This window comes from Nannospalax galili, unplaced genomic scaffold (genome assembly GCF_000622305.1).
Source record: "Nannospalax galili isolate Female #2095 unplaced genomic scaffold, S.galili_v1.0 scaffold475, whole genome shotgun sequence".
NCBI classification, from domain to species: domain Eukaryota; kingdom Metazoa; phylum Chordata; class Mammalia; order Rodentia; family Spalacidae; genus Nannospalax; species Nannospalax galili.
This window is the reverse complement of record NW_008339435.1, coordinates 5,199,855-5,212,363: the sequence shown is the minus strand read 5'-3', so window position 1 is coordinate 5,212,363 and position 12,509 is coordinate 5,199,855. Positions and strand designations below refer to the sequence as shown.

Sequence of the window (12,509 nt, the reverse complement as noted above, 5' to 3'; positions counted from 1 at the left end):
TTAACCGCTGAGCCATCTCTCCAGCCCCAAATTACTTAGTTTTTTTTTTTCCTAAAAATCTTTCAATTTTTGTTTATGATTATTTTGGGAATAATTTTGTTCATTTTTGTTTTCTTGAATCACTCTCTGGTTGTATTTGCATTCCATTTTTTTATTATTTTATTACTATTTATTTATTTATTTATTATTTGGGTGTGTGTATGTGGTGTGTGTATACCCAGTTTTGCCAAGGCACCTGTGGAGGACAAAGAACAACTTTCAGGAGTTGGCTCTCTCCTTTCATCATGTGGGTCCCTTGGGATGGAACTCTGGTCTTCAGGTGTGGTGGTAGGTACCTTCCCCCCTGAGCTAACTTGCCTGCCCCCATTTTTCATTCTTAATATTGCTCACTTTGTTGTTTCACTCTTAATTAGTCTTCTCCATGGGTTTGTTTAAGTTAGTATTTTAAAAAATATTTTAATTATTATTTTTATTTTATGTGTATGCATGTATTGGCTACATGTAGGTAAGTGCATCCGTGTCATGCAATGCCTATGGAAGACAGAAGAGGCTGTCAGATCCCCTGGAGCTGGAGTTACAGATAGTTGTTAGCTGCCATGTGGGTGCTGGGATTCAAACCTGGGTCTTCTGCAAGAACAGCCAGTGCTCTTAACTGCTAAACCATCTCTCTAGCCCCTACATTAGTATTTAAAAATAATCTTTTAATTTTGAGAATTTTTTCTGTATTTCTTTCTATAAAGGAATATAGACACATATTCCAAATATTAGAACATAAAAATAGAGCTTATGGACCCTCTGAGTTCCTTCCTTTAGTTTACTTAGTTTTGTTACTCTGAAATTCTTTACTAGCTAGATGGCTTGAAAATTTAGTTTGCTTGCTTTCAACTCTCTCTCCTCTCTCTCTCTCTCTCTCTCTCTCTCTCTCTCTCTCTCTCTCTCTCTCTGTCTCTCTTTTGTTTTGTTTTGTGTTGTTTAGTTTGAGATGTGGTCTCATGCAGCCCAGGTAGGCCTTGAACTTGCTATGTACCCAGGACTGGCTTTGAACTCTTGATCCTTCTGTGTCAACTTCCAGAGAGATGAGATAACAAACCTGCAATACTACACCCTGCTTCAGTAAAGAGTATATTAGAGACTGGACAGATGGCTCAGTGGTTAAGACCACTGATTGCTCTTACAAAGGACCCGGGTTCAATTCCCAGCACTCACCATGGTGGCTAACAACCATCCATAACTCCAGTTCCAGGGGATCAAACACCCTCTTCTGGCCTCCTTGGGCATTGCATGACAGGAGTGCATGTGCATACATGAGATACATTCATATACATAAAATAAAAATAAATAAATAATATAATAAAGAGTAATTATATTGAAGACTATGCAATTCTACGTACAACTGCTCTCTTACAAGTTACATTAAGCAAATTTTGCTTAAAAATATTGGAATTTGCTCTTTATAACCAATGAATTATATTAAGTACATTTTAAAAACTTTCCAGTTAAAAGTTGTGCTGTTTTAACCATTTTTATTTATTATCAATTTAAATTTGTCATGGACAAAGGTAATATTAAGTCATAGAAACTGATCTTTCCTGTGACCTAGCATATTTTAAAAAACTGTGTTATATATATTGAAAATAATGTATGGTTTCCACTTGTTGGATTCAGGACTCTTCTATAATCTATAACATCAAGCTTGTTAATTTCATTATAATTATATTACTATGACAATTTCATAAGGGGCTGTATCAGTTTTTAATGAATATATCAAAATCTTCCAAAATCATTATTTTACATTTACTTTTAAAATCTCTGTAATTCATAAAAGTGCTAATTGAGACACTGGTTTTATCATGATGAAATCACTTTTATTCTTTTATGCTTTTGTCTTAAAAAAATCTATACTAATTTTGTTATACCACCTGTTTGTTGTTATTTTCCTTCTCGTCTTTTAGGTCATTTTCTTATTTTCATATGTAGTTTAGGTTTTTTTGGGCAGGTTTATAGAAGGAGGACTCCTTTTTTTCCGTCCAACTTGATAGTCCATCTTTTAATAGGTGAGTAAGTCCCTTTAAATTTATTGTGACGATATAATTGAAATTAACTTTACAATCTTGTTTTGTGTGTCTTAACTTTCTGGTCATCTGCTGGACTACTAAAACTGTTTTTATACTGCCTCTTCCTTTTTGCTGTCATTATTAGTATTGTGGTAGTTGTGCCTACATTTTTAACATCCACATAACTGCACAATATTCCAGAGTGCTTCTATCTATACATGCTACATAGATAGAATATATCTATGGATAAGAACTTATTCAAGATTTCAAGAAGATCGTGTCTGAGAAACTCAGGAGGACATAAAGATGTCATGTTCTGGAAAAGTGATTGTCACCTGGACAAGATTTAAATTTGCCTAGCAAAGGAATCTCTGGGCATGACTGCCAAGGTGTTCCTAGGGAGGTTTAACTGAGGTAGGTCCTCACATTCAGGGAATGTGGGCTGCCCTTGCAGGCTGAATAAAAGGGAGAAAGCACAGAAGACCAGCATGCGTTTCCCTCTGCTTCCTGACAATGAAAGAGATGCTACCAGCTGCCTCGAGCTCCTGCTGCTGTGCCTCCCCTGCCATATGGACTGTGCCCTAAACCCTCAGCCAAAATGAACCCTAACTTGCTTTTGTTAGGTATTAGGTAACAACAACCAGAAAAGTAGCTAACACAGTGATTCAAGAAGAGACTATCATGCTCCCCGAATCACTGACTCATGAAAAGGATTTCGATTAGAAAAATTAGAAACAAATTTTCCATTGTTGAGAATAATTATCCATAACCTAGAAATAATTAGAAAGCAAAACAAACAAACATGGTGTTTTTTTTCCACTGTAGAGTTAAAGTATTGTTTAACAAGCCTAGTCCAGCATCATTTTTTTGCCTTTAACTTTGCCATTTATTATCAAAGGAGCCCAGATACTGAAGCTATGGGTCAGTTTATAGATTTCTTGGGGGGGGGAGCTGGGAGATACAATTGATTATATTTAATAGGAAAGATAATCTATGACTTCTTGCCCTGTGGGCTGTTAATTCATTTTGTGCCTAATCTGGGATGGAGCCACCTTTACCTTATAGTTCCCTTATCAGTTATTGAGTTGAATAAAACCTTTGACATGGTATATCGGTTAGTTTTCTATTGCTGTGATAGAATATCTTGACCCAAAGCAACTTATGGAAGAGTTTATTTTGGCTTGTGGTTCCAGAGGGATAAGAGTCCATCGTGGCAGGGAGGCACGGCATCAGGAACAAGAAACTGTGAGATCACATCTTCAGTTGCAAACACGAAGCAGAGAGAGTAAACTGAAAGTGGAGTGAAGCTATAAGCTGGCTAAACCCGCCTCCAGTGACATTTCCTCCAGCAAAGCTAAACTTCCCCAAACAGCACAACCAACTGGGGGGGACCAAGTGTTCAACTACGTGAGCCTATGGGGGAAACATCTTCTCATTCAAACCTCCTCAGATGGCTTCATTATATTTTGGACCACACTTTTAACTTTAAATCTTTTTCTTTGACATCATGATGTGTTTGAAAAAAAACAATAATTAAAATTGACATTTTATATGACATATAGTTAAATTAATAAATTTTTAAGTAGAAGGTGGATTGTATCATCCTAAACCTAAAAGTTGACATATTTTTTTAAAGTTAATGTATTTTAAGTTGATCAAAATCTATTCTGTATAGCCCATGTTTAATCATTTGTATTGGGACATGCATGCCAGAAGCAATGGTCATTGTGAGATAGAAAATGCAACCTAAAGGGTGTGTGAAATAAAGCTTCCTGGACTGATGGAGAGCAGACCCACGGAGCTCAGGAACTAGGTACTGTCCTACAGGTGAAGGAGAACTACTGAGGTATTGTTCTAAGGTGTAGAAAGAGTGAAAGTAGAAAATTTATGCAGCACCAGTTGAAAGACTAAAGCTAGACCCAGTGAGAAGCTGGGTATAGTGACCCATGCCTGTAATCCCAGTACCTAGAAGGCAGAGGCAGGCTGGTCTCTGTGAGTTCAAGGCCAGTCTAGTCTACATAGAGAGTTCCAGGCCAGCCTGGGCTACATAGTGAGACCTGTTACAACCCATGGCCCCCAAACCACCCAGAAAAAAAAGATACAATGAGACTGAAATCAAAAAGAATGAACAGCATGGAGAAACAAAGTCTAAAGTAAATTCAGCAAACAATGATAGAAATTACATTTGCAAATGCAAATAGGAGGAAATCAATAAATCAATAATCAAGCTCCAAGTTCAGTCATGACAGAGCCCATGACAGCTGAAAGAGTGGGAAGTGCTCTTAACTGATATAAAATGAAAGGGTGGAGTAGGTTTCTGGCAGAAGGTTTGAAGGGCTTATGTCAGGAATGGTGGGGCCCACAGACATTGCTCTTTTAAATGACTGTTTTTCCTTTAAGATCTTGCCCTTCCCCCTTAACCCAGCCAGGCCCCTGCTGGGTTTCCATGCCCTAATTTACAGTCTGCTGCAGAGCTCCTGAGCATGCGCTCCAGAAAGAGCCAGGCTAATTAAAGCTCTCCTGAGGTTCAAGGTATCACATCTGTGGCTTTCAGCAAAGAGTTCCATTTTGAGTGCATATTTTCCCCATCTGACCTTTTTCCCCCTCATTTTTCTTCTTTTGAAGTCTTTCTAATATCATCTTATGGTACTTGTATCTTTCTTTTATAACTCAGGGATAATAATAATTTAAAAAATTAGAATAATGGTTAGGGCACAGTGTCTGTCAAATACCCTTTGCTCCATGAGAGAAAAGAAAAAGATTAACTTTGGTAGATTACATAAAGCTTGGAAGCAAATGTAACCCACCATTATCTTCTTTTTTAATTGTAAACCTGTGCATCTAACCACTGCTGTGCCTTTTGGTTTCACTGGCAATTTGGTGTCCCAGATGGCCGCTGAAATGTGGTGTGTGAGATAATAGATTCCGTGTATGTTAAGGATTCTTTCAGCTTGCTGGGAATCAGTGCTCTACACCAGCCCACATGTACCCAGAGGTCTTCTTCCAGTTCTTTTTTTTTAATCTGAAGAACATTTTCCTTTCATTACCTTCATTCATACTGAGATAGTACTTTATTGTGAATATGCAACCCCAACTTACCTTGATAAAGACGGTCAGTATACAACTATGTGTCTCAACATTAAATTGATAAAATCACACAGCAAATGCAGTGGGAATAAACAGGTCACAAGGGAGCTAAGAGTATTTTCAGATAGATGTCTGGGAGGAAGGAGCAAGAAAACAGAAGAAAAACAAGCAAAAAAGAAAATGGGATTAGCAGTGAAATGGATGTCTCTGTCTTCTGGGCTCTTGAAGCAACAACTCTTATTAAGTGGATGAAAAACATGTATTAAAATAGGCTCAAATTTAATATGGAGAATTTGGTCATTTTCGTGTCTCTAGCCTCTTAGAGTGTAAATAGAGCTAGCTCTGCGATTCAGGGGGTTAAGGGAGAGAGATGTAACAGGAGGGAAATTAGCCATTAATTATGCTTGAATTTCAACAGCAGAGGGTTTTGCTTGCTAAGAGTCTAATTTTACATGTTGTCCAAGAGGCACTGAGCTTAGATAACAGGGCATTCCTTTAATTCAACAGATTCATCCCTGAGTACCCATCTTTAATGAAAATGTCAGTGTTGTGGTTTGTGTTATTGTTGTTGCTATTTCATGTATAGGAGAGTTCTGTAACTAGAGAAATGAGATGAAATGATGAATTTGCTATATTCATGGCATCAATAAACTGAGGTTATGACTCTATAGGATGGGTGAAAATCTGCCCTATACAGGAACAAACGCCTCACAGCTTCCCAGTAGTCAAATACAGAGGCTCACTGGAGCTGCCTGATCCTGTTTAGTTGGTGGGGTATTGCACAAGGGCGGTAATAACCCACATAGCTACAGACTGAACTCCATGGGTTTATAATCAAGAACAACCATGTGGATTGCTTTCAGAAAACAGGAAGTGCTATCGATTTCAGAGAATCAAGTTTGATGCACTTGGTCTACCCAGGCTCATAAAGGAGGTGTTAGCACTCCCAAAGTCTTCTTAAATCTCCCATCTTTGCTTTCATTCCAGGTGGATCCCCTGCTCTGTATGGGTCTCTGCTCTGGTACAGCAGCAGTGTTAACACAGGTGAAGTCTTTTCCTTGTTTGCACTCATGTTCCTTTCCTTTTGGGCAGCAGTACTGAATGGGATGAGTCCGATGAGAACAAGGAGGAAGAGGGAGCTGTAGCTGAGAACAACTGTGCACTTGCTCTATTATCTGATCATGAAATCAGCCCCAATCCAAACAGCCCTGTGAACCAAGTAGATTATAGAGGAAGAGGCTGTCCGTTAAGTCTGTGCAGTCTAATACCCCCCACCCCTTACTGCCTTGGGAAGAACGCAGCCAAAGCTCTCCCTTTGGTGAAAGTCGCTTAGTGGAAAGTTGCATTAATGCACAAATTCACAAAGAGAATTTTCGTGATTTTCAGAACTAAATTAATCCTTAATTTACTGGCATACAGTTATTTGAGCCAAAAGATCACATTGCATTTTAAACAATGTAAACCCATCTTCTTTTTCAGTCTTCATTTACATAAGAAGAGCAGCTCACTCTCAGCCAAACAGAACAAATCAAATCCCCCTGTAACCTATCAGTTCCAGCCTAAGACTTTGAATGCTCTCCATGTCATTTTCTAGCCCTACAGATAATTACCTGCCACAGGTAAGGTTCTTCTTCACACTTGTCTTAGTCCTCAGGACATTTGCCAATCTGATGAAAGTCTTAGGCTCTTTTCAGAGGGCACAGGTCAGAGTGCACTCAGACACACCAATATATTTTGATACCATGTTTTTTAACAAGTTTTTAAAATTTGAGTGTGTGCATGTGTTTCTGTGTGTATGTGAGCATGGACATGCCATAGCACACATGTGGAGGTCAAAGGATAACTTGTGAAAGATTGTTCTCTCTTTCTACCATGTAGATTCCAAGGACTGAATTCCTTTCATCAGGCTTGGCAGCAAGCACCTTTACCAACGGAGCCCTCTCGCTGGCCTGGAATACCATAGTTTTTAGAAATCTGATTCTAACCCCACCTTACATGAAATGGTAAGGCTGGAGTCTGGAAGATGGTTCAGTCAGTACTATGCCTTCCCCACAAGCGTGAAGACCTGAGTTTGGATCCCCAGCACCCACAAAAAAAACAAGTGCAGCAGTATAATTCCAGCAGTGGGGTGCACACACGTGCACAAGCACCCAGGCACACACATATGTACATCACACACACAAACACACACACACACACAAACACACACACACACACACAGCAGTAGTAAAGCTAGAGAGGGTTAAATAAAATGGCTAGCAAACCTAGGGAAAGTCACACAGCAGAGCAGCATAGGAAATTAATTTCTCAAAACTGTACATCTCTACCCATGCATACTATGGAGGACAACTCTCAGATATAGGTTTCCACTGGTGAGCAACTTTATCTTATCAGGAAAGATACATACATAGCATTATCTTCTGATTCCTTTGTAAGGAGAGTCAGTGTGTCAGCCCCGGATCCACAGTGATTTTAGCAGCATTCAGTCTCATTCTGCAAGACTTAAGCAGAATGAGACCTTTCCCATGTCTTCCAAGCCAGAAACTCTAGCCAGGCATGTGTACTGTCTCAGCCATGCTGCAGTCACAAAGGCTTGCAAAGTTATTGTCTATTGTGTTTGAAGACAAAGAATGGAATTGTGTTTGTCACTTTCCTTGGTGGGTTATTCCTTTCTCAAAGGCCATTTTACTTCTGACCCAAAAAGATATCACACCCTCAGACCTGTTTGCTACTAGTCCAGTATGTGGCTAACTACAATCACTACTTCCATAAATGCTCCATTAAATGCTGTTCTGTGTCTTTGGTTGACTGTGTGTAGCCCTTTTTGCAGACAAAGTACTCAACAGTTCGGTTGGAGGTGCTTGTTAACTTTCAGATGTTAATTAAAGATGATCTTCTGGCTGGACTATTAATGATGCGTCTCACCCTCTCTGTTGAATAACTGTGCCCCTAAAAATGTGGCATTTGCCACTGTCAGTGTCCCGGAGAGACATGTCTGTTGAGGATGAGATGAAGAACTAAGGTAGGGAAAGGAAAAATAAAGAAAATAATATTTTAGTAATAGGATGTCCATGGCATAAAATAAATGTATAGCAATGATCATTAGTAGAGATATTTGAAATCATTTGTTTTTATGTTTTATTTTTCTCTTGACTCTTTTCAGTTGTATTAGTGAGGCAAAAAATAATAGTGGTCTGTTGCGAGAAGATGGTTGTCTCTTAAGACAACGTACAATGGAAAGACATTGGCTCAGTGCTAATTTTGTTTTTAATTTGTTAGATATTAAGATGCAAGCTGATAACTAAACATCACTTAAGCAGAGAGGTTTTCCATGTAATGAAGTGGCTTGCACAGGGAGATGATGTTCTGAGAGAGACAGTCTGTTTGATGCTGGGTAGAGAAGTGCAGGATGGATTTATTCCCAGAGGTCTGTGCTGGCCTGTCAACAGGTGACCAGCTGGCACAGATATCAGTATGACAGCTTGATGCGTTCAACTGAGACCTATGTGTCCACTTTCCTTCAACCAGGGTCTAGTTAAAATATGATCTCCAATTCCCTTACAGCATGAGGATGTACAGAAGCAAACGAGTTTCTAGTTAAAAATTCTAAGTAGAAACAGCTCCAGCAGAATTTTTAAGTTTAACCTTACACAGGTTGAGAATCTCTTATCTCAAATACTTGGGACCAGAAATGGTTCAGATTTCTGATTTTTTTTCAGATTTTGGAATATATGCATATACATTATTACATATGATATCTTGGGATTAGGCCCAAAACTAAACATGAGTATATTTGTATTTCATATATACATATACCTTACACACAGCCTGATGGTAATGTTATACAGTATTTTTATTAGACTTTTGTTTTGAACAGCCTGCCCCAATAAGTCAGATGTAGGACTGTCTACTAGTGATCTTATGTCTGTGCTAAAAAAACTCTGGATTTTGGAGCATTTCTGAGGTTGGATTTGGAAACTAGGGATGCTGTAAGGACACTTTACAAACTCGGTGACTTATGGATCCTGAGTGATTGATTATGAGAACAAATTCAGAAAAGCTGATTGTTCTAGTTAGCTTCTCAATTGCTGTGACAAAGTACTGACCAAAAACAATTTGTGGAAGACCAAGGTTTGTTTGGCTTACAGCTCATAGTCCATCATCAAGGGAAGAAGCTAAGGCAGGAACTCAGGGCAGGAGCCCAGAGGCAGGAACTGAAGCACAGACTACAGAGGAGCACGGCTCACTGGCTGGCTCCTCTGGCTTGTGCTCAACCTACTTTCTTACATACATACATACATACATACATACATACATACATCCTAGGACTACCTACCCAGGGATAGCACCACCCACAGTGGGCTGGACCCTCCCACATCACTCAACAATCAAGAAGATGCTTCACAGACAAGGCCATAGGCCAATCAACAGAGGAAATTCCCCAACTGAGGCTCCCTTTCCCAGATGTGTTGACAACTGAAGCTATCCAGCACACTGAGAGATCTCAAATTTGGAAATTTAGCTTTAGGATCAAGGTCAATGTTTATGGGATATATATCTTTAAGTGAGACTATGCTCTCCTGGATGCAAGCCACACACAGGTAAGTGAGAAGATTCAGCCTCTCAATTAACCCCGAGTTGTTTAATTCAACCTAAATCAGCATTGCTACCAAAGACTCACAAATAATTCAAATGAGCTTTTGGACATATTATCCTTCTAGTTGATAGTTCTCTTTTCATTTTAAGGGGCTCTTAGATCCTGTTCAAACTCCTAAAGAATCTTATAAAATAGGGAAAAGGGCCATCAAGTCGGCTCGGCAAGAAAAAGCATTTGCTATACTAGTCTAGTGCCCTGAGTTCCATTCTGGAACCCACATACAGGTGAAAGGAGAAAACTGACCACAAAGTTGTCCTTTGACCTCCATGTGTGCTGCACTTGCAAATACACACACATATACAAACATACACACAGACACACACACACACACAACAATAATATAGCTTAAACAGAAAAAAAAAAAGATACTATGACTAAGAGTCATAGAATCAGTGAGGTTGGGTTAGGTCAGATAGACCAATTGGACAACTGGGCCTTAATCACAAAGCTGTTCTTGAGATCATGTGACCAGTTCCTCTTACAGCCCCATGCTCCAGAAGCAGACCAGAAATCTTACAGTCTCTGTAAACAATCAGGGCCAAAATGTGTCTGGCATTCTCTTAGTTCCACTGATTCCCGTGTGTGTCCAGGTCATTTAAAGCACATATAGGGTATGTTCCTAAGATTATTTTAAAATGCTTTCATATATTGAAACAAACACAAAAATACCAGAAACAAAATATCTTAAAGAAAAGAGGGTGTAGGGTTAGTAGTGTGAGTGTGTGTGTGTGTGTGTGAGTGTGTGTGTGTCTCAAGGGGGTGTGAGTAAAAAAAAACTTTGATATGATTGCTTCTATTTCCTTTTTTATTTCATTTCTTATTATATTCATGCTTTCCTTTAAGTATACGTATTATTATAACTGATTTGAAGTCCTGTGCTAATCTGTGAATTCTATCATCTTTTTATTTCTGGGTTTGTTTCTATTCACTGACTTTTTTTCTGCTTCTCATATATAGTGATTTTTTGTGTGTGTATTAGAAGCAAGTCTTTTCCCTTTATGAGAGTTGGATTTTGTCATTTGGTTTATTAAAAAAAAAAAAAAAAAAAAGGTGCTGCTGCTGCTTCCCTGGGCCTCTCTCCAACCCACAGGCCTCTCACTCCAGGGTAAGTGCATCTCGCCCTCCCCTCTGAGCCTTGACTCCCCCAGCCTCATTCACCCTCCCATCTCCCCTGCCTGTCTCTCCTCCTAGCCTGGGTCCTATCCCATTCCTTGTCTTGGCGCCCCAGACACCTGGGGAAACACCACTGCTTCCTGATCCTTTGCATCCAGAACAACGCAGTGCTTCTCTGGGCCTGGGGGCACCCTGGGCCTGGCCTCGCCCTCACCTCCCTCTGATTCCCTGGGCCTGCACTACCCACCAGCCTCTTTCCTGGATGCCAGGGCTGACCTTTCCTCTTCCTGGTCCTTTGCATCCAGACCAACCCAGCTCCTCAGTGCAGTCCCCAGGGGCCCTTGGGGCCATTTCCTTCTCCCATCTTCCTTTGCATCTCTGGGTGGCAAGGCCACCAGCTGCCCTAGACCAACATTTTTCCTGGGCCCGGCTCACAGGCCAGTCTGATGCCCAAATTCCTGAGGCCAAAATCTTTACTGGAGGGATCCAGACCTTAGGAGAAAACCTGAGAGCATCTGATATTCATCTGACTTGGGCCTCTGTGGGAACTCCTGAAGACAAAAGCAATCTGACCACTCCAATATAAAATCAAGACAGAGAACTGGAAGCTTAGAGAAACCAGCTTTTCATGCCCAAAAGTAAACCACAAAGACACATAAAGTTCACAAAAAGAAGAAAACCTAAATTTGAAGGCTTGAGTCTCACACAAAGATCTGCCTCCCTCTGCCTCCCAAGTGCTGGAATTAAAGGTGTGCACCACCACACCTGGCTCCAAAGCCCTCTTCTGACCTCTCTGGTATTGCACAACATGGGTGCACTCACATACATGCAGGCAATACACTCATACACATAAAATTAAAATAATAAATATTAAAAAGAACAATCATAAACATGATCAAGGAATTCAACAAATTTAAAGAACACAAACAAATCAAAGAACTAAAAGAAGATAGGGATAAACTTCTGAATGAATTAAAAAAAGAGAAATATTAAAGAATACTCAGGCTGAAATGAAGAAGGAAGTGAAACACTCAGTAAACCAATTAGAAATGACAGGAGAAAGCCTCATCAATAGGATGAATGAAATGGAAAACAGGGTATCAAGACCGGAAGATAAAGTGGACGAACTAGACCACTCAAGCAAAGGCTATGAAAAATTTAAGAAATCACAATAATGGAATACACAGGAATTATGTGACACCACAAAAAGACCAAACTTACGAATCATAGGCAAACAGGAAGGAGAAGAATCCGAAGATAATGGTATGGACCAGATTTTCAACAGAATCATGCAAGGAAATTTCCCAAAATTAAAGAAAGACATGCCCATACAAATACAAGAAGCATATAGAACACCAAACAGACAGGACCAGAAAAGAAACTCTGCACGGCACATCATAGTAAAAACACTACACGTATAAAACAAAGAGACCATTCTGAAAGCTGCAAAAGAGAAATAACAAGTCACATATAAAGGAAAACACATTAGGATCACAGCAGACTTTTCAGTGAAAATATGAAAGCCAGAAGAGCCTGGACCAAAGTATTCCCAGGTTTAAATGACCACAGATGCCAACCCAGATTACTATACCCAGCCA

At 39.6% G+C, this 12,509-nt stretch overlaps 1 long non-coding RNA gene across 1 annotated transcript; it reads left to right on the top strand.

Moving 5' to 3' along the window:
• Positions 1 to 222: 222 nt before the first annotated feature.
• LOC115070542 lies at positions 223 to 8,100 on the top strand. Its single transcript, XR_003849703.1, has 5 exons — positions 223 to 327; positions 1,953 to 2,054; positions 6,129 to 6,185; positions 6,621 to 6,760; positions 7,020 to 8,100. It is a non-coding gene; the product is annotated as an uncharacterized LOC115070542 (long non-coding RNA).
• The last annotated feature ends 4,409 nt before the right edge of the window (positions 8,101 to 12,509 follow it).